Consider the following 12,305-nt stretch of genomic DNA (forward strand, 5'->3'; position numbering starts at 1 on the left):
TACATTAGAATACAAGAGAGAGACTGTTTTTTAAAAAAGCTACCAAGTTGGTGATGAATTAATTTGTACTTGTTCTTCTGAGATCAATCTTTTATACTGTTTATAACTCCAAACTCTATTTAATCACACACCTTCTGCCCATGACATTTCAACAATCACCTTTTAGAATTGTTTAAATTGTTTTTCTGCTCCAAGTATAGACTTAACAGATTTCAAAAGCTGTTTTTTTTTTTGTTTTTCTTTTTTAATTAAGTTGCTTCTCTGTCTGGTCTTTTTGATAGATCTTCTGTTTTCACAGCACCTAGCATAATAGGCCTTTCAGGACTACCATAAGACAAAGAAGAAGAAGAAGAAGAAGAATACATAACAAATGACAAAGTGGACTAATTCACTAGTTTTTCATTATGGCAATCTGAGTTCACAGATGAAAACAGGTTGATAATCTCAATCTTCTGACCCTTTATAGTCTATACTGGACATGCTACCACATAACAAAAGCTACTGCACAGCTGCTAGTCTCGGCTCAAGAGAGGACAGACTAGAGAAGCAGGGATGATCCAGGTGTGTTAGCAGAGCTGTGTGGGATAGCTTGCACTGTGCTTTCCTTTATTATGCTTGACTTACTGCAGTGCTATTAGTCCCCCACTTTCACAGACTCAAAATTTCCGCAGTCACCACAAAAAACAATACACTACATTTAACTGTCAGTGCAGTCAGTGACTGCTCCAAAGCATACACAAAAGACACAAACCTCTTTTTATTAGTTTAACTCACTGCCAAATTATACCTGTATGATCACGTTTGATATTTCTTAAATTTTGCCGGTTAAAAATAATAAGTTAAGAGCAAAATAGACTCAAGCTATGGAAATTTTATTCCAGAAAAAAATCTGACCAGTTAAATTCTGTGTGGCTGTATGCATTAACAGGCCTTTTTTACTATTATTGCTATGGCAATAAAGAGCATCAGCAAGTGAAGGATTAGAAAACAAATTGGACATCATTGCCTGCTGATCATGAGTCATGATTAATGACTCATACAAGACAAGGTATTATCATGGAATTATTTTTCACCATCCTCCATAATACTGGTCACTGTACAACATTACTTTAATTCAATGAAAAAAGACATTTTTTAACAGCTCAATCTGAGAAAGATAACCACTTAGGACAATAGGACTTGAGAGACCACGTAGGACAAGCTCGGAATTTAAGCATTTAGTTCTTTCATACCAAAGGGATTTTTGTTGATCTCTAACCAAAAAAAAAAAAAGCAAAATTTCAGTCAGCATGGAGCATTTGTAGCCCATGGAATGGCTGGAATTGATTTTTGCAGGTTGTTTATAGTAAGAGTACAACAGAGTGGAGTAAATATAACAAATGCTGTTTGGATTCTTTAATTATAAATATTCTCTGTTAAACCAATCAAGTAAAATTGCTAAATTCTCGGATTATAACATGACTATACAGAACAAACTGGCCAAGAAGATAAAATGGCCCAATAGGACTTGAGAGACCCAGGTTCAATTCCTGCTCCACCACTGACTGTAAACAAAGTCACTAAGACTTGCTGTGCCTCAGCCACCCCATATGTAAAATGGGGGAAACTACATTAAAGATTGTGAGGTGCTCAGAATGGTGGGGGCCACATAAGTACGTGAGATTTACTAGGACTGTTAGTGGAAGTATAGGGTATGCTACAGGGTCTGCTACACTCCACTATTATCTGTACCATAATCAGTTTATAGAATAACTTTTTCCAATGACAAACTTTCCTGTAGAAGTCACAGGTGGTCAACACGGGAGTAATTAGCATTGTGGCCTGTTAGTATTTTTAGCATGTTTTTAAACTTGCCAGAGCTCTGGCATATTGCAAGTGATCACTAATATATATCTACACCAATGGCTGGTGATGGTTATAAATAAGGCTAAGATTTTGTCATGGTTATTTTTAGTAAAAGTCACAGACAGGTCACAGGCAATAAACAAAAATTCACGGCAGCTGTGACCTATCTGAGACTTTCGCTGCTGTGACTCCATGGTTTCCCCCACCACCTTGGTGGCTGGAAGCTTAGGGTTCCCCACTCAGCCCACAGCAGCTGGGAGCTGCAGGGTGACCATATTTCCCAAAGAGAAAATGGGACACCCCAGCTGCTCGCTCGAGGCGTCCCCCTCCCCCATGCAAGGCTGTCGCCCATCGCTGGAACCCTGAGGAGGGCCCCCTCAGGAGTCTGTCATCATGGCTGAAACCTTTCAGGGGGCCCCCTGTCACTTGAACCCTACCAGGGCCCTACTGACTGTCAGCTCCAGAGTCCTGCAGCCCCTGGGCTGAAGCAGAGAATGTCATGGAGGTCTCTGGAAGTCAGGGATTTAGGGTTTTGCCCTTGGACTTTCAAATCATGGATTCATCTGACCTCATACCCAGTATTGACACTTAAGTTCAATGCCAGAGGAGGGCTGTGCATTCCTTCTCTAAACCAGGCAATTCCATGCTCCAAGATCAGGTGGTAGGCTGTGAGCTATGATTCATGACTGCCATATTTGTCCTGGGCATGCAATCCCATTCTGTTAATCCAATTTCTTTCTCCCAGCTGCAACAGCCTGGCACACTGTACTATTTGGGAACTGTTAGCAATATTACTAGATGCTGCCAAAAGGGTGATGGGCCTGCCAGTGACCACTGGTCCAGTTTCCCTCTTGTTGCATGTGGAGACGGGAGGAAAATCTCCAATGGCCTCCTCCTGGGCATATCTTCATCTCAGGTCTCCGTTCCTGGCATGTGGGGAAGGGAGAAAATAATTCCCGATACCTTCACAGGCACCGGTGGGGGTGGGGTGGGGGACAATAACACAGATGCCCTTCAGCCTTTCCTGTTCTTCAGGAGGACTGATAAAAAAAACTGCCGACTCCTGGAGCCTATGACTGAATACCCTCAGCTGGTACGTGAAGGTGGGTGGGTGGAGGGCCACACTATTGTTGGAGGGGAATGCTAAGCTGTGAGTGGCATGGGCAGGCCTGGCAACAGCAATTCTGGGCCCCAGGGCCGTCCCTAGGGGGGTGCAGAACCTGGGGCGGAAGTGACGAATCCGTCAGTTCCGGGACCAACCGCGCTGGCCAATCACGCCAGCCCGCAGGTCCCCCCAAAGCATGGGGCCTGGAGCGGTCACCATCCAGCATGCGCTTAGGAGCCCGGCGGCCCGCCTGGGTGATTTAAAAGAGCACGGGGCTCCCGGCCCCCGCCGTCACTACCGCGGCAGCAGCTGCGGGCCACCGGGCCCTTTAAAATCACCTGGGCCCCTGGGCAATTGTCCCCTTTGCTCTCCCCCCATCAGTGGGCCTGGGCATGGGGCTCTTTACAGACCTCTCCTTTTTTATGTGGACTTGCACCTATGTTTATGATATCTGACGCTAGTAAATAGCTTTAAATATTAGAAGTTCAACCTACCAGCACTGGTGGTACTTGGAAGGAGAGTAACATGGAACTCTCAGAAGGGAGAGCTTTGAGCAGCATTGGTAAGGGGCAGGAAAGGAGGTTGACAACCAGGAGATGGAGGGAAGAAAGAAAGGGGGGGGGCAGTATCCTGGACCAGAGACTGTGCTCCTTGTTACTCAAGACCAAAAGTTTTGCCTTTAGAAATGCCAGTTCAGGCATCAGGAAGTAGCAGATGTTACAGGACAGGGCCAAATTGGAGCATGACCCTTGCTTTTAAAATCTGTCCCTACCTTCCAACTGTATCCCCTATTTTTTTGTCATTGGTGGGACAATGTCTTACTTGGTCAAATTTCTGAAAAGAACCATGAAGGTAATTAAACACTGGAACAATTTAACTAGAGACCTAGTGGATTATCTTTACACTTTTCAGAGTGGTAGCAGTGTTAGGCTGTATCAGCAAAAAGAACGAGAAGTCCTTGTGGCACCTTAGAAACTAACAAATTTATTGAGCATAAGCTTTCATGGGCCAAAACCCAGTTCATCGGATGCATGCAGTGGAAAATACAGTCGGAAGATATATATACACACAGAGGACATGAAAAAATGGGTGTTGCCATACCAATTATAACAAGAGTAATCAATTAAGGTGGGCTATTATCAGCAGGAGAAAAAAAAACTTTTGTAGTGATAATCAGGATAGCCCATTACACTGAAGTCATTAAATCAAGATGGGAGAAGATATGCTATTTCTTCATCAGATTCAAGCATTTGCCTAAGGAGGTAGTAATAAGTATATATTTGCTTTATTTAGTGAAAAGTCTTGTGAAAAAAAAATGACATGGTCAGCAAGTAGTGTTTGATGGGTGCTTTTTAGACATCTATATATAATGGGGGGAGCGATAGCTCAGTGGTTTGAGCATTGGCCTGCTAAACCCAGCGTTGTGAGTTCAATCCTTGAGGGAGCCACTTAGGAATCTGAGGCAAAATCAGTACTTGGTCCTGCTAGTGAAGGCAGGGGGCTGGACTCAATGACCTTTCAAGGTCCCTTCCAGGTCTAGGAGATAAGATATCTCCATTAATAATAATGAAAAAAAAAGATAGATGAGCTCCTTCCAAGTATAGCTATACAGTACTAGAAATTACAACTCCCCACCTTCTACAAAATCCTAGATTATTAAAGGTAGCTAGATTCATTGAAATAATAGAGTTACATCAAGGATGTATTTGCCCCACAAAGTTTTAGTAACTTTACAGTCAGCAAGCCAAGTTTTCAAAAGCATTCCTCTAAAATGTCACCCACAAATATAGCTTATCTATGGAGATGGTTGTAATTCCCAGTCTTCAGGAAGAGAGAGAGAGACAACCCAAGCCTGGTTTAATATTCCTGAGCTGGTACAGTATGATTCATAAATATCATGGGCCAGATGTAGCCTCTATAATTGAACCTGTAATTTTCTCCACCCAAGGTGTTTTTTTGTTTGTTTGTTTTTTAAATCTGAGAATGTAATTCCCCAACTCTGCAAGTAAACTGGCTCTGAGGGAGGAATAAATGCAACATTCTTATCATCATATCGTAGGTCTCAAAATGTAACTGTAAGAGGGGACTATTCATTGAGCGGGTTTGTTTCCATTTAACACTACACTATTTAACATATTTATCAAAGCCCTGGAAGAAAACATAAAATTATCCCTGAAAAAGTTTGCAGATGACACAAAAATTGGGGGAGTGGTAAATAATGAAAAGGACCAGTCACTGATTCAGAGCTATCTGGCTCATTTGGTAAACTGGGCACAAGCAAATAATGTGAGTTTTAATATGGGTAAATGTATACATCTAGGAACAAAGTAGGCCATACTTACATGATGGGGGGACTCTATCCTGGGAAGCAATAAGTCAAAAACATTTGAGGATTGTGGTGGATAATCATGAGCTCCCAGTGTGATGCTGTAGCCAAAAGAGCTAATGCAATCCTGGGATACATAAACGCGAAATCTTGGGTAGTAGTAAAGAAGTTATTTTACCTTTGTATTTGGCATTGGTGCAACCTCTGCTGGAATACTGTGTCCAGCTCTGGTGCCCACAATTCAAGAAGGATGTTGATAAATTGGCGAGTTCAGAGAAGAGCCATGAGATTGATTAAAAGATTAGAAAACATGCCTTATAGTGATGGATTTAAGGAGCTCAATCTATTTAGCTTAACAAAGAGAAGGTTAAGGGATGACTTGATTACAGTTTATAAGTATCTACATGGGGAACAAATATTTAATAGGGGGCTCTTCAATCTAGCAGAGAAAGGTGTAACACAAGCCAACAGCTGGAAGTTGAAGCTATTTAAATCCAGACTGGAAATAAGATGTACATTTTTAATGGTGACAGTAATTAACCATTGAAACAATTTACCAAAGGTTGTGGTGGATTCTCCATCACTGACCATTTTAAAATCAAGATTAGATATTTTTCTAAAAGATCTGCTCTAGGAATGATTTTGGAGAAGTTCTAGGCCTGTGTTATAGAGGAGGTCAGGTTAGATTAGTGGTTCCCAAACTGGGGAACCAAACAGGGGGTTGTCGGGAAAAAATTCCCTAATGGCAGACAGAGCTGTCGCTAGGGCCCCCGGGCAGCATGGGGCCAGCAGCCTGGAGCCCCTGGACTTCCAAGAGCTAAGCAGATCAAAGCAAGCCTATCTACCACACTGAGGAGATTTAAACTTCAAGACTCCTTATAAGAAATGGAGAGGGAGGTGGATATTTTTTGCTGTTTTTAAAATTAAATAGGCAGCTAGTATTGTTTTTAAAATTATTATGAAGAACAAGTTTAAGCTTTGTTGTAACGTGTGGTGTTTTCCTGGACAACTCAAGACCTGGATGCTTGTGTAGGAGGAACTCTTTGAGTTGGCTTCTTAAATACCTTCATGCTGTTTCACATCTGATACTCCTTGATGAAACATAAGAGCCTTGTCTTATAACAGGCTTATTCAAGTGATACAAGCTACGAAAGTGAGATCTTGGAAGAGTGTTGCCATTTTCATAATGTAATAAAAATACTGTAATGATAAATAGTAATTAATAATAAATAGTGTGCAATAAACATGTCATAAAAACAAATTTTATATTTCCAAGATCACTGCTTTTATAATTTATACTCAGGTAAAGGAGAAAATCCCTGGGAATATTCATTTTTAGGAGGGGGTTTCGCGAGACTTGACATTTTAGTGAAAAGGGTTCACAGGTTGTTAAAGTTTGGGAACCACTGGGTTAGATGATCATAATGGTCCTTTCTGGCCTTCAAACCTATAAATCTTATACTAGTAAGAGCAGCAGGATAATCAGTTTAGTTGCAGAGGATTCGCAATTTATTTGCACCAGTGACTGGTGTCTTATTTTTTGCGGATGTGTCTTCAATATGTTTTCAGTCTAATAAGCGTTTTTTTCATAAAAGCACTTCTCATTTTGCTCCCTACTCTTGCAACTTCACAATAATCTACCCAGCCTTCATGAAGACAGGCGTTCAAGGTCCCTTACCTGAAGGGACCACAAGGGTCATCTAGTCTAATCCCCTGCCAAGATTCAGGATTTGTGGTGTCTAAACCATCCAAGACATGGCTGTCCAATCTCCTTTTGAAAGTCTCCAGTGAAGGAAATTCCACAACTGCCTGAGGCAGTTTGTTTGATTGTCCTACTGTTCTTACAGTTAGGAAGTTTTTCCTGAGATTTAATGTAAATCTGCTATGCTATGTTGTAGTTTGAACCCACTGCTTCTTGTTCTGCTCTCTGTAGCAAGAGAGAACAATTTTTCTCCATCTTTTTTATGGTAGCCTTTCAAATATTTGAAGACTGCTATCATGTCGTCTCCTTAGTCTCCTTATTTCCAAACTAAAAATAGCCAGTTCCTTCGGCCTTTGCTCATATGGCTTGCATTCCGTCCCTTTGATCATCTTTGTCGCTCACCTCTAGATCCTTTCCAGTTTCTCTACATCTTTTCTGTACAAAACTGGACATAATACTCCATCTGAGACCTAACCAGCACCGAGTAGAGCGGTACTATAACCTCCCCATGACTTGCTATGCCTCTGTTAATGTAATCCAAAATTGCAATTGCTTTTTTTCCCCCCAACAGCGTCACATTGTTGACTCACGTTGAGGTTTTGATCCACCACAACTCCCAGATCCTTATCAGCAGTGTTGCTGCCAAGCCAGTTATCCCCCATTCTGTATTTGTGCATTTGCTTTTTCTTCGTTGAATTACATTTTGTCATCTCTAGCCCAGTTCTCCAATTTATCAAGATTCCTTTGAATTTTAGTTCTATCCTCCAAAGTGTTTGCAACCCCCTCCCTCAGCTCTGTCTCATCTGCAAATTTGATCAGTATGCTCTCCATTCCCACATCCACCAGATCCAGAACTGATCCCTGTGGAACCCCACTTGAGACCTCCCTCCAATTTGACACCACTCCATTAATAGTTACTCTTTGTTTGCAGTTGTTTAATTGTGTATCCACTTAGTGGTAGTTCTACCGACCCCGCATTTCTCCAGCTTACTTATGAGAATGAAGAGTTTGGAGAAAATCAGGCAAAACATTCTCAAGAAAGCAGGATTCCCCAAAAAGCTTTGCCAAAAGTTAGAAGAATTTCCTAATGGTCCTCACTTCCCATTCCCTCTTCTGAAACAGTTAGATCTTAGAAATACACCTCTACCCCGATATAACGCAACCCCATATAACACGAATTCGGATATAACGCAGTAAAGCAGTGCTCCGGGGGTTGGGGGGGGGGGGGCTGCGCACTCCGGTGGATCAAAGCAAGTTCACTTATAACGCGGTAAGATTTTTTGGCTCCCGAGGACAGCATTATATCGGGGTAGAGGTGTACCAAGATCCAAGATTTTCAGAAGTGACCTGTGATTTAAGATGCCTCAATTTTTGGTTGCCTTAGTGTGAGATACATTAAAGGGGCCTGATTCTTAGAAGCTGGGTACTGAGTACTTTCTGAAAACCAGGTTTCTTTCAGATGTCTCAAAGACAGATACCCAAATATCAAGTCACCCAAAATCACTGGTCACTTTTAATATTTTTAGTAAAAAAATATTTGTTTTGTTTCTATTTGTTATGCTGAGGTAGCTTAATCAAGGAAGAGTATCTTTCAGTAGCATGAGGCTGCGGAAGAGGGAAGGGACAATAGTTATTGGGACCTGATCCAAATCCCATTGACTTCAATAGGAACTGGATCAGTCCCCTACTTACTAAAGAGATGGAATATCTTAAGATACTTGCATGAGCCCATGCAGGCATTGGACTCTGGTAAAGCTGGGTCAGATCTACCATCACATTGCACCTTAGGTTGTCTGCACCCATAGACAACAAAGCTTCAATAGAACATACCTCCATTTTAGTCCATGACTCTTCACTGATAATTGACGAACTTATTCTATGAGCCTCATGTTAATAATGCTGAGATGTCCAGACCAATAAATATATCTTTTAGAAACCAAAAATCAATGTCAAATGTCATAGACATTATTCAAAAATGTAAGGAATTTTCTAGACAAAAGGCTTCATCATTGATGGAGCTAAAGTTATAAATATTAAACTTAAAATCTCAAGAGAACATTGTAGTTTCACCAAATCCACAAATGTTAGCCTGGTATTTCAAAATTCAGAGTAAAATATAACAGTAGAAACTATGGAAATACAGAATGCAAGAGAATCATATGTTTATTATTATTATTATTCCTTAAGGTCCAGCAAGATGCTATACAAAGTGAAGTATAAAGAAAGTCCCTTATTTTAGCAGATAAGGATGATCTTGCAAACTGGACCCCTCATGGATGCAGAAGTACATCTGCATAGAACAGCATATAGGATAAGGGCCTAAAGGAAACAGTTAAAACAAGGCATATTGACACAGAGAAAGAAAGACTTTCTTTCTGACTGTTTAAAATAGATACAATATTATCAAAAGCTTAAAATCCAAAATATTTCACCATCCCAGCACATAGTATTAGCTGATCTTGGGGAAAAATTCGATGGGTTGCTTTCACAATGTTCAGAACCACACCAGTGACTCTGAAAATTAAGAAGTGAGCTTATGTCTTGTTGACGGACTGCTTGGGTACTATTTTATATTTAAAGGACTTAGTCAACATGATTTTTTTAATTGACTAATTTTTTTAAAAGATTCAGTCTTGTGACAGAACACCATTTAATTAAAAAAAAAAGTTAGAGCATTCTGTTTAATCTTTAGGCATGTTTACAGGAGTCTTTGGGGTGGGCTCAAAAGTAACACCAAATTCAGTCATGTGTATCCCACCTTCCCTTTCTATCTTAGATACTTATATCACCAAGTTACCTGAGTGCCTCACATTTTATCTTCACAAGGGATTTATCCTTCCTTGTGAGTAAGGAAGTACTATTATCTCTATTTTACAGATGGGCAAGTCACATAGTCTCTCTGTGCTGCAGTTCTCAAGGTCACACTGGAGTTTGTGGCACAGCAGAGAACTGAATCCAAGTACTAGGCTAGTGCCCTAACCACTGGACCATCCTTCCTTCCCACATGTCTGTCTGTTCACATGCCTGTCTACTGCCTCTTCAATTTCTATTTTGCTATCCTCCTGCAGAGTATACACTTGAGCCGTTGTCAGGCAGTGCATGACAGCGATGCAACTGATCATCTGCAAAAATGATGCTGCCAAATTGCAGAAAGCATACAAATTTAAAAACCAGAGAAAAATAAGTATTTCCTCCATGCTCTGTTCTCAGGGTTGGAAGGGACCTCAGGAGGTCATCTAGTCCAACCCCCTGCTCAAGCCGGACTAATCCCCAATTAATCTCAGAGGTTCTGTAACAATAGTAGGTACAGCTTTTCAGATAGAAGTGTAATTTTCCAGACAACAGTGTCCCTTTAATCCTAAATGCACCTGCCTATTTAAGACACACCAAACTGTTTCTGCCTTTAACACAACACACATTTCTGAAAAAGTGACAGGTTTTACAACTCTTCACCGAAAGTTACTGGATTCCAGACAATAATTCAGGACAATTCCCCCACATAGTATCAAATGTAAAAGTGTTGTTATTTGCAGTGTTGTTCCCAGAATATTAGAGAGACAAGGTGGGCGAGGTCATATATTTCATTGGACCAACTTCTGTTGATGAAAAAGACAATCTTTTGAGCTACACAGAGCTCTTCTTCAAGTGTTATGACACTTAGTATAGACATGTGGCTGCTATATCTAGAACTACAAGTCTCTAACAAAAATTTAATAGCTCACATGCCAGATGCACAGTGAGGTGAGATTACACTTAGGTATCCTAGATACACTTGTATTATACCAGGTTTCAGAGTGGTAGCCGTGTTAGTCTGTATCAGCAAAAAGAACCAGGAGTATTTGTGACACCTTAGAGACAAATTTGAGCATAAGCTTTCATGGGCTAAAACTCACTTCATCGTACCCCAGAGCTCTTCACCTTCTAAGTGGATTTGAAATGTCTACAGTCTGCAAACACCTTAAAATCCTTATCAAACCCTCCTTCTTCAAAAGATTGCTATTTTGCATTTAATGTGTATGTGAAGTAGCAATTCAGCTCTTGCCACAATGGCAAGAGCTCCTAAACATGGTGTTAATAATCAGCAGAGCTTAGCATTAAAAAGGAACAGGGTCTGAACACTATTAAGTAACATGCGGACAGAAAACAAGCAGCCTCATGAGGCTACAGACAGCTTCATAACAGATACAGACTAACACAGCTGCTACTCTGAAACCTTCATAACAGAGAATCTCCTGGGGCAGGGAGAACCAAGGAAAGGTCACTAGCATTTCAAAATTCACAGTATTTGATCCACTCCAGCAACTAAGATTAAAACCCCATCCTAACACTAGGAAGGTTTAAGATTGTCCAGGTGACCCTGACTCTGCATTTGCATATATTTCTAGTGTTTGATTAGAAGTGGAACCTTAGCTTTGAATTTATTCAGGTAATACTCACTTTCTGTGAAAACTAGAGTTGCTCTTAAGGATTTTTCTCTCTTAAGTAATGAAGAGATATTTACTACCCTAGCTCCATTTTAACCTGCAGTTTGTAAAGATGGGAGAAGAGAAACAAACAAAGAGATTTGTGGCAAGACTTAGAATAATCACACATTTATTTGAAGCAAAATAATAGGTTTGATTTTTTTTAAATGGTGCCTGTAAGTGCCTAATTTTCTGTGAATATTGCACATTCCCATTTCACTATCAAATCACATGTCAGATTTCTATACACTTTTACAACAGTCTTTAAAACAGCTTGGCAAAACAAACAAAAACCCACCACCAAACCAACCAATCAACCCACCCCCACATTTTGTATCACCGTTTACAATTGCCTTTTTAATTATCAAAGGCAGGAAAAACAAACTAAAGTACCTTCTAAAACTCCACGGGGAAATATATATATGAATATGGCCAAAGAGGGGAAAGAGAAAGCAAACTGACCAGTATTATCTGGGTGGGAGTTAAATAGCAACATCAAGGACTTACAATTTTGGGGGGACAATATGATACGAGGGGGGTTGGGGAGGAGAAGATGAGAACCAAACAGGTACTAATTTTACCTTGGAGCAAGGGGGAGTGAGACAGAGAGGAGAACCCAAATTCCCGGGGTTCACACTGCGGAAGGAAAAAAGACGCCAGCCTGGAAGGGATTAATATCAGGGATAGGGTGGGACAGATGAGAACCTACAATCCCAGGGTTATTTAATAATCATGGGGCAGAGGAGAGAGATTGGGGGAAGTAAGGAGAGGAGCCACCTCACAGGAGGAGGAGAGGCGCTGAGATTCCCTACCCCTGGTTTAACAGAGGGTGCATTAGCTCATTAGCTCCAGCCCAGCGAGTCA

General features: G+C 40.9%; 1 protein-coding gene across 5 annotated transcripts in view; it reads right to left on the reverse strand.

The window, feature by feature from the left end:
• Positions 1–12,305, reverse strand: part of ECHDC1 (ethylmalonyl-CoA decarboxylase 1) — a 92,485-nt gene that overhangs the window by 40,107 nt on the left and 40,073 nt on the right. The window contains exon 2 of one of the 5 annotated variants that reach the window (XM_024113801.3): positions 11,416–11,499. The exons of 2 other annotated variants lie outside the window; for them this stretch is intronic. The gene's annotated coding sequence lies outside the window, so the exon portion shown is untranslated. Of the gene's footprint in view, positions 1–11,415; positions 11,500–12,022; positions 12,197–12,253; positions 12,277–12,305 lie in introns of those variants that run through there. 2 more of the 5 variants (XM_065588539.1, XM_042848043.2) reach the window with 2 other exon arrangements.

This window comes from Chrysemys picta, chromosome 3, assembly GCF_011386835.1.
Source record: "Chrysemys picta bellii isolate R12L10 chromosome 3, ASM1138683v2, whole genome shotgun sequence".
Taxonomy (NCBI): domain Eukaryota; kingdom Metazoa; phylum Chordata; order Testudines; family Emydidae; genus Chrysemys; species Chrysemys picta.